This window comes from Filicampus tigris, chromosome 18 (genome assembly GCF_054856515.1).
Source record: "Filicampus tigris isolate MCC_2025a chromosome 18, RoL_Ftig_1.0, whole genome shotgun sequence".
In the NCBI taxonomy this organism is placed as follows: domain Eukaryota; kingdom Metazoa; phylum Chordata; class Actinopteri; order Syngnathiformes; family Syngnathidae; genus Filicampus; species Filicampus tigris.
This window is the reverse complement of record NC_141234.1, coordinates 371,229-394,908: the sequence shown is the minus strand read 5'-3', so window position 1 is coordinate 394,908 and position 23,680 is coordinate 371,229. Positions and strand designations below refer to the sequence as shown.

Below are 23,680 nucleotides of genomic sequence, written 5' to 3'. Positions count from 1 at the left end.
CCGGACTGGAAGCTATTACTTTTTTTCCTAGGTTTTCAACCATGCGACTTATAGAACGGTGTGGTTATTTTGTGGATTTTTCTCCCACCGCTAGGGGCGCTAGCGGTCTCAGTGCATCGCGGGTTTTCAAAAAGTATTCATCAAAAAATAAAAATGAAAAATACAGTTGTAATTGGTTGTATAAGTTTGCCCCCCAAAAAAGAAGAATTAAAGAATTGAAATTGATTTAAATGTATTCGTTTAATCTGGTTTCCACTTTAACTCGGAAGTTGTTGTCCGCTGGGCTGATATTACGAAGCGCGTTCAAAATGGAAGTCGGAAGAAGCAACGAGCGGAAAAAATTAAATTAAATTAAAAAATATAGCGACGAGCGGGAAACGAGAGACAAACGGTAAACGAGACGAGTGAGATCATTTTTCCAACAGTCATATTGCAGAAAGACACATTGTTACAAAGAGATAAGTTGACTCGAGCCTTTGTACATACATATCCGCGGGCACTCATACAAGGCGCGTGGTCGACCAACGAGAGCACAAGTGGATTTATCTCGTGAGCTGGTAGGCTGCGCAGCATCACAGCCTCTCGCTTGTCTCGTCCACGCTAGCAAACGAACAGTACTTTTGAACGACGTTCTGTTCAGAAACTCATAACGTTATTCAAATGTTCTGTTCATTTAGTCACAGTCAAGCCGGATAAGAGGATAGTACAGTAAACAGTTGTGTTCATAAATTGTGAGCGGAGCGCGCTCAACCTCCCGGCAAGGACGACAAAACATCGGCAATTAAAATGTTAATAAAGTGTTTGTTAGTTTTGTCTTAAGTTTGTCTTAGAACAGCTTACCGTAACTCGAATCCCGTGTTGCATTTTATCCAAAGGACTTTGTTGATGTTATTGTGCCAAGAGAAAGTGGAGGCACGCTCACTTCTGCCGACCGTGCTTCTTCTTGGTTTGAAGAGAAGAAGAACAAGAAGAAGGGAACGAAGAAGAAGGAGGCAACGAAGAAGAAGCGACAGCAACAGTGCTACTTTCGCTTTGCACATCAACGATGACAAGCGTTTAAAAGTGCAGGATTGTACTTTTGGATGAAATGCACTACGGCATTCTAGTTAAGGTAAGTAAATTTTATGGGAAAAAAAATATACCTTAATGTGGTTATTAGCGAACTTTGCGTTGTAATCGTCCACCGCCGCGGTTGAAGCTTACGTTCCTCTCAGCCTGCAGCTTTGTATTTATTCTTCATTTTGCATTTTTAAAGATAAATTTGTCGTATAACAAGTATTTAGAAGGGTCAGGGGTTCGCAACGGCGTAACAGAGGTGTAAATACAATACAATACAATACAATACAATTTTATTTATATAGCGCATTTCATAACGGCTGGAGCCGTAACAAAGCAAACAATGAATAAAAATAATAATAATAAACAATAAAAAGGCCATAATACACAAGTGTTGATCAATAAATTAACATAAAACACTAGATACAATTGACACCGGAAAAGAGCCGAAGAGTTCAGGTCTGATCAAAAGCCAGCGAATAGAAGTGTGTCTACAACCGGGTTTTAAAAGTGGACGGAGAGGGGGCTTGCCTAACATCCAATGGGAGGTCATTCCAAAGGGAAGGACCAGCGGTCGAAAAGGCTCGATCCCCTCTTGGTCCTCCGCACCTCGAGCAGCGCCTGATCCGCAGACCTGAGGAGTGGAGTGGAGGAGTGGAGGAGCTCAAAGGGGTAGGCCGAGACGTTTGAGGGAGGACTGGCTGACTCCAAAATAAAGTGCATTACAGTTGAATAGCTAGATAGAGCATGCACGCGCGCATACATGACAACCTTTGACAATACCCACAAATTTCTTCCAATCTAGTCAAAAGAGTTCACAGAAAGTGAGCAAACTCCTTTTTGTGCCGTTTAGCTTCCTGTGGTTGTCCCGAAACAAATGACCCACTTTCAGGGGGAATCCACGCGAGGAATAAAGAATCGAGTCGGGGACACGGTGTCGTCGGTGCACTAATTAGCAAAGGCAATTAGCGCCACTTAAACGACACGTTTTCCCCCTCGACGTTTTAACTTTACCAGACGTGAAAATTTGCCTGGAGGCTATTTAGGGGGCTACGCAATCAGGAAGATACAAATGTCCTACAAAAACAAAAAATACAAAAAAGACTTTTGAAAATATGACAAAATATCAGGAAAATAATATAAAGTATAAGCGAAAACATACACAGTATTAGGCTGCGGGAAAAAAGTGTTGATTTTAGGCCAAAATAGGAGTTAATACAAATTAGACAAAAAAACACAACAATTAAAAAAAAAAATCCATAAAAGTAGAATAAAACCTACAGTTCTTACAAAATGGAAAGCACAATTTTGGACTGTTACAAAACTGCCAAATAATACATTTGAAAAATAAAATACAAGCAAATAAATAAATGTAGTTGTTTTTTTTAATCAAAATTGCATTGGGTTGCTATGATGAACATTTCATCTCACCGACATCATCTTGTAATGTCATATTTCCAGATTTTGGCCAACTTTCTACTCGTGTTTTGCAGCCGTGCCATTTGGATTGCGTTGCTCAATGCTCATTGCTCTGAACTCCTACTTGATTGCTCATCCTGAGTATGTTTTACATCATCATGACGACGTTCCGCACTTTCCTTTTTTAACATTTTTTTATTGACTTGAAAACCAAGTCCGGATGCGCGGAGCTAATTTGATTAGATGTCAAATCAAAGCGCTTGTGCTCCACAAAAACAAAAGCCAAAATGCATGCCGGTAATATATTGCACATATTGGTGTTGTTTGTTGCATTTTTTTCTTTTGTCAAGCTGCTGTCAGCTGCATAAAATATTCATGCTTTTCTTTTCTCTCGACTGCATGTTGATGTGATGGCACTGTCACGCAGGTAACACGCACGTGCGCACTCAAGAAGCGAGTGTGAAGTGCTTGTGCTGTTTTGCTACGCTGAGGTGAGTCTATTGTTTAGGGGTTTTTTTTTTGTTTTTTTATTGGGAGGGAAGAAAGTGCAAAGTGGAACAAAAAGAGTGCAAAAGAAAATGGAATGGAATTTAGGAGACATGATGACGTTATTCCATTCAACAGTCTAAATGTTTTTTTTTGTATAATAGTAATTTTCAGTTCATAATTTTTTCTGATTTTTGTAATATTTGTGTATTTTTTGTATATTTGTTGTTTTTCATCATCTTTTTTTAAACTACTTGCGTATTTCCTGTCTTGTAGCCACCACAATATTTTTCTATTTTCTCATAATTCATTCATCACTTTTTTTTATCCATCCATCCATCCATTATCTATACCGCTTATACTCACAAGGGTCGCGGGGCGTGCTGGAGCCTATCCCAGCTGTCTTTGGGCAGTAGGCGGGGGACACCCTGAACTGGTTGCCAGCCAATCGCAGGGCACACAGAGACAAACATCCGCACTCACAATCACACCTAGGGGCAATTTAGAGTATCCAATCAACTTACCATGCATGTTTTTGGAATGTGGGAGGAAACCGGAGTACCCGGAGAAAACCCACGCAGGCACGGGGAGAACATGCAAACTCCACACAGGGAAGCCGGAGCCGGGATCGAACCCACGACCTCTGAACTGTGAGGCGGACGTGCTAACCAGTCGACCGCCGTGCCGCCTCACTTTTTTTATTTTTTCAAAAATGTTTTTCTTCTTTCTTTTGCATCTTTATCATTACATTTTTCCCAAATTTGTTAATATACTGTTTCAATAGTTTTGTTTATAATTATATCTGTATATTCTTTTAATAGTTGTATATTTTTATGATAATGTTTGTTTTAATTTTTAAGTGTTTAAAAAAAGTATAAAAAATATATATTTTGCTCATATTATCCTCATATTTTCTCCTATTATTATTATTATGTATTTATTTTTTTACAATATTCTTGTCATAACATTTTTGGGCATTTTTTTTTTTTTTTTTTGTACCATTTTGTTATTTCTCCTAGGGTGTCCATGTGTGGTGTGCCTTCGTTGCGTGCGTGTGCGCCTCCCCCAACCGACGCTGCGCAACACGGAGGTGCGCCGTCCTCCCTCTCTGCCAATTAGGAAAGGCCGCCTGGCGTATCATTGGCTGACTTTTACACTCATTAATTGCGCCTAATTATTTCATTTCGGATTGATCCAGCGGCGAACCCCCTCTGCTACCTCCCCACCGCCCCCCACCCCCCCTTTGCCATCGCCTCCTGGTCCTCCCGGGCTGATCAAAGGGAGCCATTTTAATTGGAGCCTTTTGCAGGCTAATTGTTCCCTCTGTTGTGAATCAGCCGCTGTTAGTGTGGCTGCGTCCTTGCTAGCAAATTGTCTTGGCGCTTTCATCTGGGACGCACCCAAGTTGCCGCACCCCGCCCGCATGCAAACCTAAATACATTTTATATCTAAAATGTACCCTCTGCAATCACACGACAGTTAGCAACTTGACCTTTTAAGTCACTGATTTAATTCTACATGCCATCAGAGTGGGTGCACAGCACCAAAAAAGTCTTTCCCTCATGTTTTAAGAACCACACCCCCTTCAACAAGGCAACAAAGCAGGTACACCCCTTAACTGCAACACACATCCTGAAAATAATCTTTTCTAAGTTTCGTAAGTCATGCAAACCCTTCACCATCCTGGGAAAGGTTAGCTCACGCTGACTAAAAAAAAAAAAAAAAAAAAAAAGAATAATAATCTTTTTGGTTTAAGCCACACCCCGCTTCTAAAGCCCCAAAAGGTTGGCACACTCACCAGAAAAGGTTTTCCTATTTTTTTTAAGGAACACACCCCATTACACATTCCAACAAAATTGATACACCATAAAAAAAATCCTTTCCCAAACTTAGACATGCACCACTTCCATCATCCCCAACAAAATTGGTGCACCCCTTCAAAAAAGCCTTTGCCCAAATTTTTAAGACAAGCACTCCATTAGGACCTTTGCAACATTGGCATAGTGCCTCACCTCCGCACACAGCTTCTGAAAATGTTTTCCCAAACTTGTTAAGAAACCCTTCAACATCCCGACAAAGTTGGTGCGCACCCCCTCTTCTTGTCCTCGATCCCGGTCGTAAAAAGTAACCAAAGATGCTGTCGGTGAGGCTTTGCGCTGAAACGTTAGCCGCGTCCGCTAAGCTTGACATCAGTCGACAGCTCAGCGCACCCCCTATCGCATTCCACAGATTAGAGCGCCGACGTCGTGGACAAAGTTGAGCGGCGAGAAGTTCCCAGACACGTTTCAATGCGTGGCGGCACATGCGCCGATTGAACAGCTGCTGCGCCGCAACGCTCGATTGCACTCGGCCTCGATGGTCTACGGGCGACTTCATAGGAAGTGTCGCGCCGCTTGTAGTCACGCGCGACGGCGGCGACGGCGGCTTTGGGATCCAAACGAGCGAGCGATGCGGATCGCCTTACGCTTCCTGGCGGTCAACCGCAGCTCTCCTCTGCACCCCCCCCCCCCCCAAAGTTAATCCCCAAAATGCACTCATGTGCACCCTCAAAGAGCACTTTGGGTGCCTTTAATTTCCAAGTCAAAGTCATGTGCAGATATCGGTGATATTTCCACTGGCTCCCAGTGCATTTCGGTGTTGGATTGAAAATTCTCCTATATGTCTATAAATGAGTAAATGGCCTGGCCCCGGCGTACCTCTCTGAGCTCCTCCACTCCTTCCCGCTGCCTCAGGTCTGCGGATCAGGCAGGCGGATCTGCTCGCTGTGCCGAGGACCAAGCGGAGGGAGCCTCAGAGGGGATCGAGCCTTTTCGACCGCTGGTCCTTCCCTTTGGAATGACCTGATCATTGGATGTTGGGCAAGCAATTCCCCTCTCTGTCCACTTTTAAAAACCGGTTGAAGACACACATTTCCATTCTCTGGCTTTTGCTCAGACCTGAAATTTTTGTCTCTTTTCCGGTGTCAGTTGTATCTCGTGTTTGATGTTCATTTATTGATTAACGCTTGCGTATTGTGGCCTTTTTTTGGTGTATTGTTTATTGTTTTGTAAAGTGCTTTGTTACAGCTCTAGGTGTTATGAAATGCGCCGTATGAATAAAATTGTATTTGATCAAAGAAGTAGACTCGAGCACGAGCTTCCAAAGAACATTGAGGTTATGCTAATCTGCGACCTTTTGTTACTAAATAACACCTTCATTTTCCAATGGTCTCCACTATCAACATTTGCTGTTTCCGGATGGAGACCCTCCCGCCACGGGGCCCAAATCACATCCGGATGACTGACGGCCAGCTCGGGGCGCTGAAACGCTGCGCCCCAGTGTTGTCCTATCGATTGCGTTGAAGAGGAGCTACTGTGCATGTCCAACTTTCAACGAGGGTCAACGGGTAAAGTGTCGGGAAGTAAGTCAACCGAATCACACTGAGATGAATGAAACAACTGGGCTCATTCGAATATTTATCCCGATCGGTGAAAAAAGATGAACGCTTCAGAAATAAAGGCAAACAAACAGGTGATTGGGCGAAATAACCCCGCTAACAAGCAGGAGTTCCAGCACAAAGACGGAGGTTGAAAAAAAAATTGCAAAAAGGTGAACCGCACCCTCATACCCTCTTCTGATCGGCCCGCATTGATTGACTGATTGCTAGATAAATTGAAGAAGCCGTCTTGAAAATAACGAAATGAGATGAGGTTCGACCTGAAATTCCGCCGGAAAGTCCAGCATGGCTCACGTTTTTGGGGAAGGTTCCCTGGCTTCCTTGCTACCTAGCCTCCGTTTTGCATCCCAGCACTCGCCCCCTCCCTTGGGGTCCCGTGACAAAAGCAGTGAAATTGAATGCGGCCGGTGTCAGCGGAACAATGCGGGCGGCGCTCCATTGATCTCCATACGTCAAGCGAGCTCTCGCTTGGGTTGACGACGCACTGATGGACGCTCAAGGGCAGCTGCTGTTCTTTTAGCCGACAAAAACAATCTGCTTCGCACAAACCCAATCCTTGAAAGAAGGTGGATAGTTTGATTGCCGACTTGTATAATCTTAGAACGTTTGACATGAGTTCATGAGCGTTTTGTGTTTTATGACAAATGATCAAACTTGTCACGCATTTGAGTCGTTGAAATTTTCTACCATTTGGACAGTAGTCTGTCTCTGAACCAAAATGACTGACTTCCTGGTTTTTATTTTCGGGGCTTGGCTTCTCAAGACTTTTTTGTGGTTTTACTCATGACATACAAGCAAAACAAAAATTGCTAAGGGAAATTGCCACAGGGGGTTGAATTTTCACACACAAGCAAAATGAGTGGACCTAAATTTGACCCCTTCAAAGTAAAATGGCAGAATTCCTGTGTCTTTTTGGGCATGGTTTCTTGAGACTTTTTTGTGGGTCTCCTCGTGACAGACATGCCTTCCAAATTTCATGTTGCTTTAGGAGTCCTTTCCAAGTGAGGTCACGCGTGACTGGTCCATACGCCAGTGGAAAGGTGGCCCTTTCCCACCGCTCTTTGGTGGCTCGTAGGGACAAAAGTATTTGGACGCAGGAAGTGAAAAGCACACGAGAGCCCGTCCACATGTGGATTCCGGCGGCCGTCTCCGCCGCTCGAAAGGGAAACGCCGAGGCGGCCCAAAGAGAAACGGGCGAGCGTCAACTCTCAGAGGAGATGAAGCGCTCGTTGCTTCAGGCGGGACCAGCGGCCTGAATGCGGATGCGAGCGCCGACATTAGGGGAGCTTCGGGGATTATGTCGGGGAAAGTCCAAGCCGCTGCGGTTTTTGGATGGAGGCGCTGAAAAATGTGTCCTTAAATGGACCACAGCTGGCTTTTGTGCCTTGGCTCCTCCAAAGGCCCGAGTGGGTCATCGGTTGGGAGGGAAAAGAACATCAGCGCGCATCTACGCACGGACCCGTTTGATTCGATTATTTTTATTATTTTTTTAAACAACAAATTCATCCGATGTTTGCGGTATTTTTCATGTTAAAAAAGCGGCAAACAAATCTCAGAATGTGGAGACATGCTTTTGACTGGAAAGTGACAAGTACATTTTTCTTCAGTTTCATGTGTTGCTTTCAAGCCTGAGTTTCAAATTACAATTTCAAGGTTGGGTTAGGGTTTCAGCTACATTTTTTAAAGAGGTATTTCAAATGCCCAGGTCAGGGTTTCAAACAAGGGTGACGGCTTCAAATTAAGGTATCAAGCCTGGGTTAGTGGTCTAAATTAGGGTTTTAAGGCAGAGTTAGGGTTTCAAACAAGAAATTCATATTAACATGTCAATCCTGGCTCAGGGTGTTGAATTGGGGTTAGAAGTTTCCCTATGAAACTAAAATTTGGAGTCATCATTTTTACAGAATGAATGGGTTTGTTTTTGGGCTCCATTCGTTTTTCCACAGAGTTCTTGAGGGCAAAGGTCAAGTCACCCAAGTGATGCTAACGCGCTCTATTAGCCCAGGGCCGTGCATGCATGCATGGATGGGTGCTGGGCCTGGGGGGGGGGGGGAGCTGGGGGGCACCACTGTTTCAAATGCAAATGCAAAGCCCCACCGCACCCAACCCCACCCCACCTGCCTCTTCCATTTCCCCACAAAAGAAAAAAACTTTCCTCCGTGGAAAAGCTTGTAAAAATAAAATAAAAAGCCAGAAAGGCTGAGCCCCTGTGGCTGTGTTGAAAATCCACTCAAGCAGGAAGCAGCGTGAAGAAACTCCCCTCCCAGTACACTTTCTTTCATTGTGTCATAGGACGGACTGGTAGCGGCGGATTTTAAATTTGGGACACGGTAGGGCATCAAGTAGTTGCATTTTTTTCTGATTTGTATTTTCCGCTCTTTCATTTGTTTGGACACAAAAAAGAAGGACTTCGGAGCAAATGCATCACAGCAAAGGAGAAACTTCGCACGCACGCACACACTCACCCACACACAAACGCACGCATTGAGAGTCCTTTTTACGAGTGCCATGAGAGGCGAAGGCCTGAGAAGCGCTGCATGTTCTCATAAAGCGTTTGAAAAAAGAAAGGCGAGTGTAACGGAAGAAACAGATGCCCGTGCGTGGGTGCGTGCGTGCGTGCGGCGTATCGACCTCACGTCGTCTTCAGACAGCAAAGCGGTCAAATGGCCGACCTGGACTCTGTTTGGATTTGTCCGCTCGGCTCCTCCACTGACTGTCGTCACGCCGCGGGTAACAAATTGAATTTTAAAATGAAGGGGTATGGGTTGAAGACAGGGTAAGGCTTTAAAGAGAGGGGTGGAGTTTCAAAGAAAGCTTTCATACCAAGTGTTAGGGTTTCAAACTATGCTTTCAAAGCAAGGACTAGGGTTTTAGGACACGGGTAGCGCCTCAAATTAGGGTTTCAAACCAAGGTTTGGGGTTGTAAGAGCAGGGGAGGGTTTCAAATTGAGGTTTTAAATGAAGATTTAGGGTTTTAGAACAGGGTTGAGGTCTTAAATTAGACTTGCTTTCAAAGCAAATTGTATGGTTTTAAGAAGGGCGAGAATTGACACTACGATTTCAAACCAAGGGTTAGGGTTTCAAGGCGTGGTCAGAGTCGCAAATTCAGGTCTGAAAGCAAGGCTCAGGGTTTCAAGCAACAGTAACAGTCTTCCTCCATTAATCCGAGGAAGAGAAAAGTCACTGAGCCAGTCCATCAATGGTCATGTGAGGTCATTTGTCAATTCCACCACGTGCGTAGCCCAACAATTGACCCGTTGGCATGTAAATTCCGGCCGGCAGATTGCGTTTGTTTAAAATTAGCGAGCGCCGCCTCCTGCCACCCGGAAACGCCGTCTGACGTCTTGTTGAGGTGCTCCGGCTATGCGACGAGTGCCTGGTCGCCATAGCGAAACAGCCATCATTTATCATAAGCATGTGGCTAATATGCAGACAAGTGCTTTGACCCCATCTGACTATATTCCCGTCGCATTGTCTGATAATCCCTCCCCCTTTTCTCCAGTCGCCTTTACACACGCACGCACGCACGCACGCACCCGCCCACACACAGAAGCGCATGTAATTGCCTCATTGACAATGCATTAAAAATGTAGTGTTTAAGTAATCATGGCAGATCAGATCAGGATAACATTTCAATTAGCTCGCCGCCGTCTTATCTTTCACCGCCTGCGCACGTAACAATTAAATCAGCACGTCGGCTTGAGGGCGACAGCTGTTCATGTATGGATCTCATATGTTCAAATAAATACAACACGAGGGCCTGGAATTTAGCAGAAGAAATTGTGCAGCAAAGACTTCAAACCAACACTTATTGTTCGCCTTGTTTTTAGCATTAGCATTCCTAGCCCACAGCATTAAGCAACCACACGGTGGGCTGTTAGCGTCGTGGAAAGCGCCGCCTTGGTGATTTGTTTTGACACTCTGAAAGCGCGCTACCGACACGTTGTGTACGTTAACGCGCCGGCGCGCGTAAACACCATAAATCAAAGACGTCAACGCAATGACGTTAGCGCTCCACACGGCAGCAATTTTGCAGCTCCGTCCGCTTATTGCAACGGATGACAACTTGGGATGCGCCCTTGGAGATGACAACATAACAAGTGTGGAGTGTCCAGAGTTCATCGGGGGGAATTTGCAGAGTTTTTACGGGGCGGCCTTGAGCCGCAGGAGTTGGCTGCGCTTCAACACAACAGCTGGCGCTTCATGCCACCCCCGCGGCCCCCTGCTACTTTCTCTCCAGCGCACCCCTCGTTTCTTTTTCGGCTCTCCCGTCTCCCCACCACAGCATCGCCCGCCGCGCTTTTACGCTTGACTTGTGACAGCCTTTGTCCGGTGACTGAGAGGAGCCTGTGTTTTGTTTTGGTTTGGGTTTTCGGGGGGAGAAGGAAAGGCAGTTCTCTGGCTTTGGCTTGCAGGTATTCTTATGCCAAAAAATAATTTCCAAATTCAGTCCCCGAAGCCAGATTCATGTGGCATTGTGGAATTTGGTAGACATGTCTATCATGAGGAGCCCCATCCAAAAACAAGCCTCAAGAAGCCATGAAGTCGGCCATTTTAGGCCACACCAGAAAAGGGCCCACTGGATTTTTTTGTTGCTCTGAAAATTCAAACCCTGAAAGCATTTTCCTTCAATAGCATAAGATTTGGCAGACACGTTATCATGAGTAGACTCAGCAAAAAGCCTCCAGAAGCCATGCCAGAAAAGATACAGTAAGCTTGCCATTTTGGTTTGAAGCATTTTGTGGTCACTTGAGCCATTTGCAGAGGGCCTTCCAAAGCAAACTGCTACCAAATGTACCCGTAACTGGATGTAACAAAACTGGAAACGTATGGTGCGTCATCACTTTGCCAGGAAGTAATTTAGTATCATTCATCTGTTTGGTTTACACGATTCAAATTCAATACTGATTCTAGGAGACAAATTTGTCTTTGAAGGACACGTTGAAACGGCCCCAAAAGGACTGCTTCAAAGACAAATGCTCGACTTCTTGCGTCTTTAGTGCAAGTCGTGCCTACCAAATTCTACATTGCTAAGTCCAACTGGCTTGCGGGGCAACATTTACATGAACGGATAGAATACTCTTAAAATCTCCCACTTCAGGCCACAATGTCCAAATTGGAGTGTGTTTTCAGGCATGGCAACCTTCACACTTTTTGGGGGGGGTCTACTCATGACTAACATGCAGAACAATTTTTATGTTGCGAAATGAAACTGGCTTTTGGGGTCGAATAGTCCCAAAAAGCTACACTGAGTTATTTGAGGTTTTGGTGAGTCCTCACACTGGCACGACGAAAACGTTCTAGCCTCCTTTATCTGTCCGGGTCCAGTGTGTGGTTCAAAATTGCTAGCAGTCGGACAAAATGCCTAGCCAGGAGTTGTTCTTTGAAGGACACCTGGTCACGACGGAGAAAAGAAGTTGTCTCGCAAATGTCGAAAACAGGAAGCGACGAGAGGCCGCTGTCAGTGACAAAGTAATCGGTGAGACACGGACGTTAACTGCAAAGGGAAGTGGGTGGAGGAGGTGGGAGGAAGCACATTCGATGGGCCTCCACGTTAGAGTGCAAGCGGACTGTAAAAACGCCAGCCGGAACAGGCGGCGGCGGCGGCGGCGGGACGCCATTAAAAAGAAGCAGCCGGGGACAGACATGCAAAGCCGCGCACCGATCAACCGCGCGCGCCGCATGCTCATGGTTCTTTGAAAGCATCTGATCCATCCCCAAAGCATTGTGGGAAATTCGGACGTGGCCAACTGGTTACTGAAGGGGGCCTGACAAATTCTGAGCGCATGGATAAGGATGAACTTTAAACTTACTACGTTGCTGATTAGATGATCTCGCAATCATTTTTTGTTTCTGGCATTTCAAAAATATTTGTACGAGTGAAATTGTTTCTGCTCCCGGCATCCGCCTGCGCTTGCTCCTCGCCACAACAACCGCAGTCGTTACCACGGCGGCGCCAGTTTGCACCTGTTTGTCGGACGCGCTATTTAAAGAGTCAGCCACCACAATTCATACCAGGCTTGATAAATCATATCCCATCAATTTGACATTTTCCCTCTACTCCTCGCAGAAATTGCCAAATGAACTCCACGGCAATTTTGCCCCTACTGGGTGCTTCCCGTTGATAGATCAGTTTCCAAATTTGTTTGTGTGACCAATCAAGTTTGCGCCCATTTTTGCACGGACAAAACTGAGGGGATCAGGATCCAAGTTGTTGTTTTACAAAAGTGCAACATCAATAATTTGTCTTCCTTTTACAAAAAGTGCAACATCAACAATTTGTTTAGAACGGTGATGTGTACACGCTTGTCTAATGTTCAGTGTGGCCACCTAGTGGTCTGGCATGCGCTTTACACTCCTGCAGCGTCGGAGCCGGAAACTTTGTGCGTTTTGTGGCTTTCCAACGTTTGATTACGCCGGGCGGGCGAGGGAGCGTGAAGAGCAACAAGCCAAATCAGCCCCCCGAAGTGACGCGGGTTGGCCGTTGCTGGGGGGTGAGGCTGTTTTTGGGTTTTTTTTCAGCGCCTTTGTGGCGTAATCAAAGGGAGTGTCTCCGAATGCGACTCCCGCCGTCACCATGGGCTAATGGCTAATCAAACAGGAAGGCTGCCAGCCACACCATACAACAAACCCCCCCAACCCCACCCAAATGGCTCTCTCTTTCTACTTGGGCGCCCTGCATTCCATCCTCTTCTCCATGTGATGCCTTCAAGTGCTCTTCCATTTAAAGCGTTTTTTTTTTGTTTTTGTTTTTTTTTTCCGGACCAGTTTTGCGAGTTATGCCATGATCTTTCTGCCACTCGAGAGGTGAGATTTCTGATCCCGCCCCCCCAACACCTACCCAACCCCCTTTGCTTTGTGGCGAGCGAGAGGCCAGAGGTGAAGGTTGAAAGGCTCTCTGGCCCGCCTCCACAGATCTTTTGAAATGCCTCATCCCATCAAGTCCCGCTGAGCATTTGGGGGAACAATCCAAAGTCTTCAAACCCTCCAAAACTTTGAGTCTACAAACTACAATAGTATTTAAAGTATTCAAATATGCAAAAAATTGACCATTAATTGCACTGGCGATATGATTTTTGCGGAATATGTGATCAAACGTGACAATGGTCCCTTTGTCCTGTTTTTTTGTTTTTTTTACGGCGTCTAGATATTTACAGTATTTCCGGTCATGCAACGTTGAATTAATTCTAACAAAATGCAAAAAAATATGAAGTGCTGTTGAACTATTTTCAATCCAACGAAGTGCTAGAGGTACGTTCTCTGAAAAATGAAATCTTGTCAAATAAACTTAAAAAAAAAAAAGAGCTACACTGTATTTGTTTATGGTGTAGACTTGTGACTCGAGCATGTGGTGTATACACGTCCTGTCCCTTACAAACAACAACATCAAAAATCGCCGTACTCTAGCGATCGATCCAAATCGCTGCCCCGTTTCACCCCGAGCAACTAAAGCGAGCGGCAAAGTTGCGTTTAAAAAGGACAGACTGCCCACGTCCGGCTGCCATCTGCATCCCATTAAGGCCCGCGAGAGGACAACTTCAGCAGCACAGAATTGAAGTCATCGTGCATTATTTAATAACAACACACTCCATAAAGGCCGTGTTATTAACACAGCAGGAGCACATAAAAGTCAATTGGACACAAGAGTTCAATTGGCCACGGGAACAAACGGCGTTCGCCTGCTTCAACGCAGGAATTTGCTCTTTGCGTCTTTCTTTTCACGCGGCCATTCCCCCGCGTCTCTTCTGCATAAACAACACCGATACCAAATGGGACGGTGAAGTCGCTTTCCCCCGGGGGCACGCGCAAGAAAATCAAACGGCTCAGGGTAAATTCTTCAAGAAATGAAAGCTTCTTATATCAACTGAATAATGTGAAGTACATAACAGCTTCAATCTGTTTTTGCGAAGTTCATTTCAACAATCAACATGAATACGTTCTACGTCTTCTTTTTAGGAAAGTGTAACATCATTAGCTAGACTTTGTCACACCGTTTGGGATTTTCCTGTTTGTGGGTTTCATGCATCTGACTTGGAGTAGGATTTTCTTTGTTTGTTTTCTAGGCTACCGGTCTTTCACAAACCTTTTAAGACGTGCAGCCCAGTCCACAACCCCGAGAGACTTTTCACCCATCCGCCCCCTCTCCCGGGAGTTAAAAATTACATTGAAAGGAGGAAATGATTTGGTAGCATTTTGGGGGTAAAACAATAAAATAAAAATCCCACTTAGGCAACAAGAACACCTTCCAGAGGGCACTCACGTATACAGCAATCCTTGTTTGTGGGCTTTGATTCATCTCACCCACAATAGAAAGTGTTTTTAGGCACGCGGGGGGGGGGGGGCCTTCCAGAGGTTGTGCCCGCCCCCCACCCCAAGTAGAGGAAACCAGACCATCTTTCTACTTTAAATCTCACGCACCCCCTGGAGGGCGCTCACGTTGAGTACCGCATCAAGGGCATGCAGCCTTTTTCGGAATCACCGCTCCCCTGGTCTTTGTCTTGTTTTATGCGGGTTACCTCCACAAAGGCATGCAAAACAAATATTGACCTTTCATTCGACAAAAGGAGGAATTTAAGCCCTTCCAGCGTTCCCCTTTGGAAATATTCATCTCTGCTCAAGGCCGTCTCACCTGACAACAGAAAACTTTGAGAGCCAGATGAGGGCCGAGAAGGAATTAGGGTTCGCAGATTTTGGACAGCATGACCTCAATCAGCATGAAAGGCGGGCACCGTTCCCAAATAGCTAAAACTATCCAGATGAGCACCTCTGACCTCGGCTGTGCACCCCCACCAACCGGCGAGTGGAGTAGAAGTTGCCGCCGGCTTAGGGAGACCAAACACCTCCATTATGGGGCTGGGAGTGGGGAGAGGATTAGACCCCTGGACCAGGGATACTCACGCACACACACCCACAGGCTCTCTCAGGCGCACACACACACACACACACACTCCTGCTTCCCCTTCCTAACAAGCAGTAAAGTGTGTTGTGCCTCAATAACTCGTGCAGACGTCCCAATCGGGGAGCCAACACTCAGACACTGTTTGGCTTCGTAGCAAATATAAAAGTCAACCCGCCGTCCGCCGGCCTGCCTGCCGACTCGCACTCGGGGCCAAAAACAACAATTAAATTGTCGTGATGCCGTGTCGGGCTGAGGAACTCCAAATAAATGGGAAAATATACATTGTACCTGTCAGAAAAATGGAACTTGGCCAGTAGACCTGAAGACTGCAGACTCCGAGGGCCTTTTCTTAACAGGTTTGACTCAGGAAACACGGAATATGGCGTTAATTGTCTCGGTTCCTGAGAGGCGATGCCACGCTGTTACCAGATGGATCACCTGGGAGGCTGGGACTGGCAAACCGCCCAGAGGGGTGACCCCGGATCAACTTCCACTCTGCTGTCCTGTGTCGTAGTTTACGGGCCGCTACAACCAGGCAGTTGAGAAGTAATGGCTGACAGGAAATCCAAAGGGAAACCTGTGAAATGCCCTCTTCACAGTTTGACTCGGGAGAGATGGAATGTGGCGTTAATCAGTGTGGTTCCAGAGAGGTAGCAAAGTGCCCAGAGGGGATAACCCCGTGTCAACAACCACCGGGGACTACTTCTGCTTAGGCTGAGAAGTAAACCAGTGGTATTCCATCCTCCGGAAACAAGTCAGGCCCAAGTTCAGGGGTGGTTGAGTCAAATGAGAACCTTCCACAAAAGCAAATCGGCAAATTGTTGTCTTGAAGCAAGAGTGGGGCTGGCAAAGCACCCAGAGGGGATGACCCCGTATCAACAGGGACTAAGAAACCAGGTAGACCAAAGTCCAGAGGTAGTGCAAGCAAGTGAGAACTTTTGCACAAATTAAAGGTATAGCTGGACCTGGCAGCAAATGCAATCTGGAGACTCAAAATATGGAGTTAATCATCACGGTTCCAGAGGGGCAGCCCTCGGCTGTACCATATGGGAAACTGGGACCGGTAAAACGCCAGAGGGAATGAGCCGACGTCAACGGCCACTAAGAAGCTAGGTAGACCTCAGTCCAGAAGTAGGGCAGGCCTTCAAAGAACTCCAAAGGTGTAGCCGGGCCTGGCGACAAACCCCAAAAGAAAATCAAAATGTCCTCTTGATGGCCTTACAATAGAGACACGAAGAATGGAGTTAATCATCATAGTTCCAGAGAGGCAGGCCTCCCATGGATCACCTGGGAGACTCACCAGAGGGGGTGACCCTATGTCACCAACCACTGACAATCTGAGAAACCAGGTCCAGCCCAATCCAGAGGCGGTGCAAGCAAGTGAAAACCTCCCACAACTGTAAGATAAAGCTCTTCTTGACAACAAGCCCCAAGGGAATGCACCAAACCCTCCTCTCAACGGTTTCATTCAGAAGACATGGACTATGGAGTTAATGGGCATGGTTCTTAAGAGGCGACCCCACCGCTACAGTCTGGGACCAGCAAACCACCCAGAGGGGATAAGCACATGACAGACAACCACTGTCAACTGCCTCTGCTCTGTACAAGAAGCAACCGGAGCTAATCCAGCCTTGAGAAGCAGCCAACTCTTTGTCCCGGAGATGGTTCGAATACCGAACTTTGCTTTCCACTCGGCACAACAGTTTGGGCTGGTACTTATTTGTTTTTCCTCTGTCAGAAGGTGGTACGGGTATAGAACCACTGAGCACCGCTTTTTGCCAACTTTGGGCTGCCAGCTAGAAACTCTGAAGTCCATTGATCGGCTGCAAGGAATCAAGTGAACCGTCCGGCTGGGTCAAAGACAAAAACCCTCCAAGAAGCATGGTGCATTTTAACGACATCTTCTGTGAAAATGCACTCCGACAAAGCAAAAGACACTCAGGCTCTCTCAGATCTGGTCGTCCAGGAGATGTTAGGGTGCCGCAGGGACACTAGGAAGACGAGTCTTCTCATCTAGGGGGAAAAGATGAGCTCGTCATCCAGGTAACCTGCCAGGACATCATAAAACCCTTTGGACTATCTACTAGGACACTGTCTTCTTTTGAAGACCTCTGACATCCTATTCATCCTTCCTTGATGGAACTCTAATATATTACAGTGAGTGACAGCACACCATACACTTGTAATTCATTTCAAGCTTCCCGTACTCCCCGCACAAAAAAAAAACAACAACAACAACAAAAAAACAGTTGAGCAAGGGAGCGGTGCACGCCTTGAAAACATTTTTTGCCGCACGTGTGTTTCCCAAACAGACATGGTCTATGTCCACGGCAGCTTGCCAAAATCCCTGCCAGTAGTCAACCTCTCATATTTTTATTATGTACCGCAGGCTGGAGAGTGAAGACGGGTGGTTTCAAGCGGGACGGGGAGGGTGGAATGGAAAGGTGGGGGGGGGGGGCGCGTATTTTCCCAAGCGTGGTGCGAAACCACAGGAATGCTCGGGGAGCAGAAACGGGCCTCGGAATCCCCGACACGCGGCGCACCAGCAGGTGTGAAAGAAGCCACTTGATTTCCTCGGGTGATGGCAAGGAATCAAGCGTGCGTGTTAAGCGAAGCAGCCATCTTGGGGCTTGATTAGCGACGCTTGGGGCGCGCTGATTGACGCCTTGGCCTGATTAGGGAGCGCCGCGTGAAAGAGGCCAATGTGTTCGCGGCAGATATTTGGAGGAAACCACCAGTTAGGCATTCCGCAAACGAGGCCAACGTCGCCTGCTGACAACGCCACATTGTGCAATAAAAAAATGCAACTCCATTTTTACTAGTCAAAGGAACAGGAGTGGATGCAATAAAGACAACAAAATAGTCACTTTTGTATTAATGACAAGGACTTTTTTTTTTGTTGAAATGTATAGTGAAACCGATTTTCAAACAGACTTCAAGCGCACATAAAAGCCAATGCAGACATCCTAACTTTTAATTGAGTCGGTTTTAGCACAAAAATATATCAAATAGATTTTTTTTTTTTGTTTTTTTTTACAAAATCAAGTAAACCCCAAAATACTCACTTCTCTACTAATTACAGTGTGCAAAAATGTGCAAATTGGCGAATGCAGCGCACACAGGCAGTTTTGCTCCCGGCTAAATCGCGTCGGCGCACAATTAATAGCAGCAACGTGCTAATCCCTGCGCACACGTATACGAATGTGACCGCCGCCTGCGCAAATAGCCACGCGGCAGCTCGGCGGGTTTTGAGCCTGGGCTAAAGCGCAGCTAGCCTATTAGCGGCGAGCTAGCCCACCGCCGAAAGATTACACGTGTCGCTAATGTACGCCGACATACATTTTACATGAGTTCACCTGACCGCCTGGCGCCTTTCAAGGTTACTCGCCGCGGTTAAGCGGAATTAATTAGGCCAATCTCTTACGGGGTTAATCATTTTCACCCCTGCCGCTCTTGAGCGCGCTTGCCGTGTTTGCCTTAAACACACACATGCGCACACACCGTTCCCTGCCGTTTATCTTCTCTGAATCCTTGAAGCAACTTTGTGATTGAGGGCGCCGAGTAGAAGGTGGTCTACAGCCGGCCCAGGTGAAGTTGATGAATTAGCTTTCAGTAGCTGGAGAGCCACTTTCTGCTATGAAATCAAGTCCAGATGCCTTTCCTTTGGGGGTACGATTACGCTGGCAAAATGTTTGGGGTGCTCACACGTGAGTCGTGCGAGCCTCGTTGGACGTCAACATGTGGACACGGCGGCTCCGTTTTAAAATGGCTGCATCGACAGTCGTCTCCCACCGAAACGGATGCAAATGCCATGAATCCGATAAGCGTTCACACAAAACAACAACAACAATTTGGTGTCTTTTTTTTTTTTTGCTTGATTTTGTCACGTCTTGTGTTGGTATTTTATAGCGAATGGATTATATTTTATAGCGTTAACTGAATTTGTTTACTTTGCAGAAATACAAATTGTCACTTGCTATTTCATAGCATAAGAAAAAAAATAAGAACATTCACGGAAATAATAATTGTCTCCTTGGCTGCTCTAAAACGATGGCAAACATTGGAAAAATTCTTTTTTTAGGTGCAATTTGTTGACTTTTGTGCAATTTCATGCAAAAGCATTTTAATTATATTTATTATATTTCGGATCGTACAAAAGTAACATTTGCAAAAAGAAATTGTTACTTTTGCACCTTTGAAAAGATGTGTGGCAAAATTCACACAGTTGTGAGTGTAATATTATATGCAATATATTTTCAACGATAACATTTGCAGGAATAATATTTGAAAGGATGGCAAACGCCACCGGCACTTTCTTGGGTGCACAGCCGCTGTGTCGATCAATAACAAAAACAATCAAATGAAAAGGCACGTAATGTTTTTTTCTGTTGTTTTTTTTTGGACCCCACCAAGACAATTCCCGCTGACTTTTCATGTTTCCTCCTCTGCCGGCTGCAAGGGTCCATCATTAAAAATCAATATGGCTGCTTAGTTTTCCATTTGTGTGTGTGTGTGTGTGTGAATGGACAAGCGGCGCTAAGCCTTGCCAGTCACATGCGGTTTGTCAAGCTTTGTCAGTGGACAAAAACAGAGCCCGGGGTGGGGGGGCTGCAAGGTGTGCGTTGCGTGCAAGGCCAGCGTGTGTATTGAGGATGGGTGGAGGGGGGGCATAGTTGGCGGGGTCTCCATGGCGATGATGCTAGTTAGCTAGCTAGCACTCAAGAGGCCCCAGAGGAGAGGGACAATGCGAGAGGGCTGGCAGCTCAGCAGCCGCACTGCATTAATGACATTTTTCACACTTATTACACCCGCCCGCGCGCACACACACACACACCCCCACTTGAATTTGGTGTGTGTGCCAGTTGAGTGTGTGCGTGTGCATGTGCGTTATTAGGGTGTGAAGGCTGCATTGTCCGTAAAATAACAAGCAAGTAAGTCACAGTTGTGAAAGCAAGCAAAAATACTCAAAACGGAGGAGTTGGGGGTGCAAATTATTATCAATACATTCAAAGTAAAACAAAAAAATCGAATAAAACGGCTACGGTCGACAAAGGATATTTCTATATGAGAGATTTTCCGCGAAAAATGTTGATGTCCAACTTTTAAAATTATAGCAGTTATTCAGTGGATGCTGAATTTCAAAGAGGACACTGTATATTTCTTTGCTATTAAGACTTATGTACATATTTGTTTTCATTCTTTCCAATCCAATAAACAGCAATATATCCATAAAAATGCAATTGTCTGCTCCGAAAACGTAACCGAACGCGTTCAAATGAGCTCAAGAAAGAGCCAGTAAGTGCAGTGGCTCGGCTGTCCGCTCGAACTTCCGTGGCCAGTTTGAAATATCGCCGACTCGGACGCGCGTGTTCCCTCCGCACCGAATGTTCTTGCAACGTATCTTTTCTTTTCCTTGTCAGAGGTCCTAGCTTGTGTTTTTTGTGGCTGGCGCTAATACCGGGTGCCCCCTCAGCCTGGAGAGGCGCAAAGGCCAGAGTTCAGAGTGCAAAGGGCGGGCCCTCATCGCCGTGGTAACGGCACAGCGGAGCAGCGAGGGGGTCCGTCGAGTGGCCCCATCAAACGATATCGGGAGGAGGGGGCGGGGCTTAACAGTGCATCGAAAAAGTCGGCGCGGCCCCGTTGAAATGCTTTGGTGGAAAACGAGACCGAGATCAATCGGTTCAAACCTGACCTGTGCAAGCCAGTTGGCCAAAAGGAAAGAAATCTCACCAAGAGGGCAAGTCAAAATAAACAAGCAAGATCGTGTGGTTGCACAAGCGTGCACACCCGCTTGGAATTGGAGTGCGTTGTGTGTCCATCAGATTGAACCAATCAGATTGTAACTCCAGCTAAATCTCAGCACACTGCGGCACCACTTCAAGCGCCTCTGATTAAGCCCAAATAAACTCCAGCTGTTCTAGTAGTCTTTACCTGACTAATCCTCTCCGGACGAAGAAAAGCATCCCCAAATCATTGAACGGGGGTGTGTAGACTTTTGCTATTCGCATTTCAGTTCGTTTCATGCCTGCTTCGCGGCTTGAGAGGCAACTTTAGTGGCTTAGCCGCTAACGCAGCTTTTGCTAGCAAGATGTAGAACAACAACACACTCCTCCACCTTCACCCCTGTGGTCCTGACCATCCATCACCGACACGAACCCCCCCCCCCCACACACACACACACACACCAACCCCACCACGGGCCGAGAGGTGTGAGGGGGAGAAAAAGATCTGCAAAGAAAGACAAAGGAGTGACCAACTCGGCCTTGATAGCTTCAACAGAGACTCGGTGGAAAAAAAAGACCTAACGGGCAACCACTTCCTGTAAATATAAAACGTTTGTGTGTGTGTTTGTGTGCATCAGACGCACACAAAAACACACACTTGGAGAGCTCAACGAATCAGCAGCAGATGGAATTTCTACATTTTTTAAAGAAATGTAGCCAGTTAGCTCTAGAATTAAAAAAAAAAAAAGAACACAGAAAATACATTTTGTGCAGTGACTTCGACGTACTCGCATACAAAAGCAAAGAAAGCAAACGCAAAGAACGTGGTGATCTTTTGGTGCCGTTAGTTATCCATAGTGATGACGTTTCCGCAATCCCCGTCCATTTCCCCCCAGGAAACAAAGCTCTCCGCATCGCCGGAAGGCCGATGGGCGTCCGTTTTGCCGTTGCCTTGTAGCCGTTTGAGGTCACATGATTGGTGTCTCTGTGCTTTCTTTCAGGGCCTCGGAAGCCGAGACAAGATGGATTCCGTCTTTGTTGACTCAAGGAGGCGTACGTAATCCTGCCAGAGACGTCCTGTCTGCAGCCCACGCCGCTATTGTGTTAGCGCTACACCATGATGTCAGCGCCGACATCTCATCAGACTACTGTACAGCAAAAAAAAAAAAAAAACGGACACCATTCATAATGTAGGAAATGCATTCATTCAAGGCCGCTCCTCCGCCGTGACTGAGTATGTGGCCAATGCCATCTATGCTGCCGTGTGCCCCCGCGTCGCCACGGCAACCACACCCTCAATAGCATGTGCAGACCTTGAGTCAGGATGAAGCCGATGACAGACAGGCAGACAGACAGTCCGTTGACTTTGGAGGACTTTGTCGGTGTGCTTTGTGAGAAGCCTCCATTCTCCTAAACACCTTTGGGGGGGGGGAGCTCGTTCAAGTTGGAGTTCAGGGATCTCGTGCGGCCGACTTGATACCTTTGGAATCCATTTGCTTGACGGCAGAAGACGCACTCGGTGATGATGTAGAACGCTACATTAGCTTCTATAGTTTGCAGAATTGTTCCTAGAAGTGGTTTCCTGTTGCTTATGTTCGGCCATGTTTTAGCATTGTTATTTTTTATTTTTTTTTAGCTGAATATTTTATTACATAATTGGCCAATTATTTCATCAGAATTATTTTTACTCCCAGTTTGAAGTTTGGCCACAGTTTCGAGTGCTATTGAATGACAAACTGTGTTAATTAGTTTTGGGTATAATCTGTATACCTGAAATTTCATTTGAAATATAATGCTTATTGTAATAAAATGTACTTATTTCATACAGTTTCACTGCATCAAAAAATGTAAAAATAAAAAGAAGAAAAAAAGTTTGTCCAGAAAATGGCAAAAATATGATACTTGAAGCATATTCAAATGTTCCTAATAATACTTTGATATTAGTGACGATGTCCTTGTCTTTTTCCGCTTGTCAAGCATGTCCTCCGCAGGCCGTCCGCCAGACTCGTTAATGTTTAATTCTCACTCAGGAAGCAGACAGAGCCCGCCGCCATTGGCCTCACACGCACACACAGCAACCCTCCTTCATCCTCCTGGCAACGCCATCCTCATTACCAGCCTGAGAGTTGACCTCTGACCCCCCGCGAGACCAGATGGCTGGTGTTTTCCTTGTGAGAGGGACAAGCAGGACCCCGGCGAGCAGACCGGAGTGGCCGCTGGAGTGCTGCTGGAGCGCTGCTGAATCACGACCGGCCCGGGGGGGGGGGGCTTTCGGCATCAAATGAGGAGGGACGATTGAAGCAAAGCAGACAAGATGTCGTCAACGTGCCACTGTGGGATGCATTCAAGAGTGGGAAGGAAAAGTGGAGATTTTACACATAACCCTAAAATCAAAGTTACTAGCTACATAAATGTGCTGCTCTTCTATAATGAATACTTCTTTGAGAAAAAAAGAAGGGTGGGTATTTAAAAAGAGGACATCTACATAGAGCTCCGCCAGTGACGTGAACCGGAAAGAATTGTTTTGTTTTCTTTTGCCCTATGGACCCATTTTTAGTTTGTAAACAAAGACAAAACAATCTGCGAGCCAGTGGCGTAGCTGGGCTGTATTCCGCATGGGGTTTGAGGTCAAAGGGTCCCGACATTGCACACACAAATAGAGGA

At 46.2% G+C, this 23,680-nt stretch overlaps 1 protein-coding gene and 1 long non-coding RNA gene across 3 annotated transcripts in view; one reads left to right on the top strand and one right to left on the bottom strand.

Moving 5' to 3' along the window:
* jarid2b (jumonji and AT-rich interaction domain containing 2b) overlaps positions 1–948 on the bottom strand; it is a 75,140-nt gene extending 74,192 nt beyond the window's left edge. Inside the window, exon 1 of the mRNA XM_086013660.1 lies at positions 841–948. The gene's annotated coding sequence lies outside the window, so the exon portion shown is untranslated. The remainder of the gene's footprint in view (positions 1–840) is intronic.
* Positions 314–22,869, top strand: LOC147131740 (uncharacterized). 2 transcript variants are annotated; one of them, XR_015081969.1, is made up of 6 exons: positions 314–391; positions 876–1,111; positions 2,903–2,966; positions 3,981–4,051; positions 6,204–6,361; positions 22,018–22,869. It is a non-coding gene; the product is annotated as an uncharacterized LOC147131740 (long non-coding RNA). The 2 variants fall into 2 exon arrangements; XR_015081968.1 differs by lacking the exons at positions 6,204–6,361; positions 22,018–22,869 and having other exon boundaries at positions 3,981–6,132.
* The last annotated feature ends 811 nt before the right edge of the window (positions 22,870–23,680 follow it).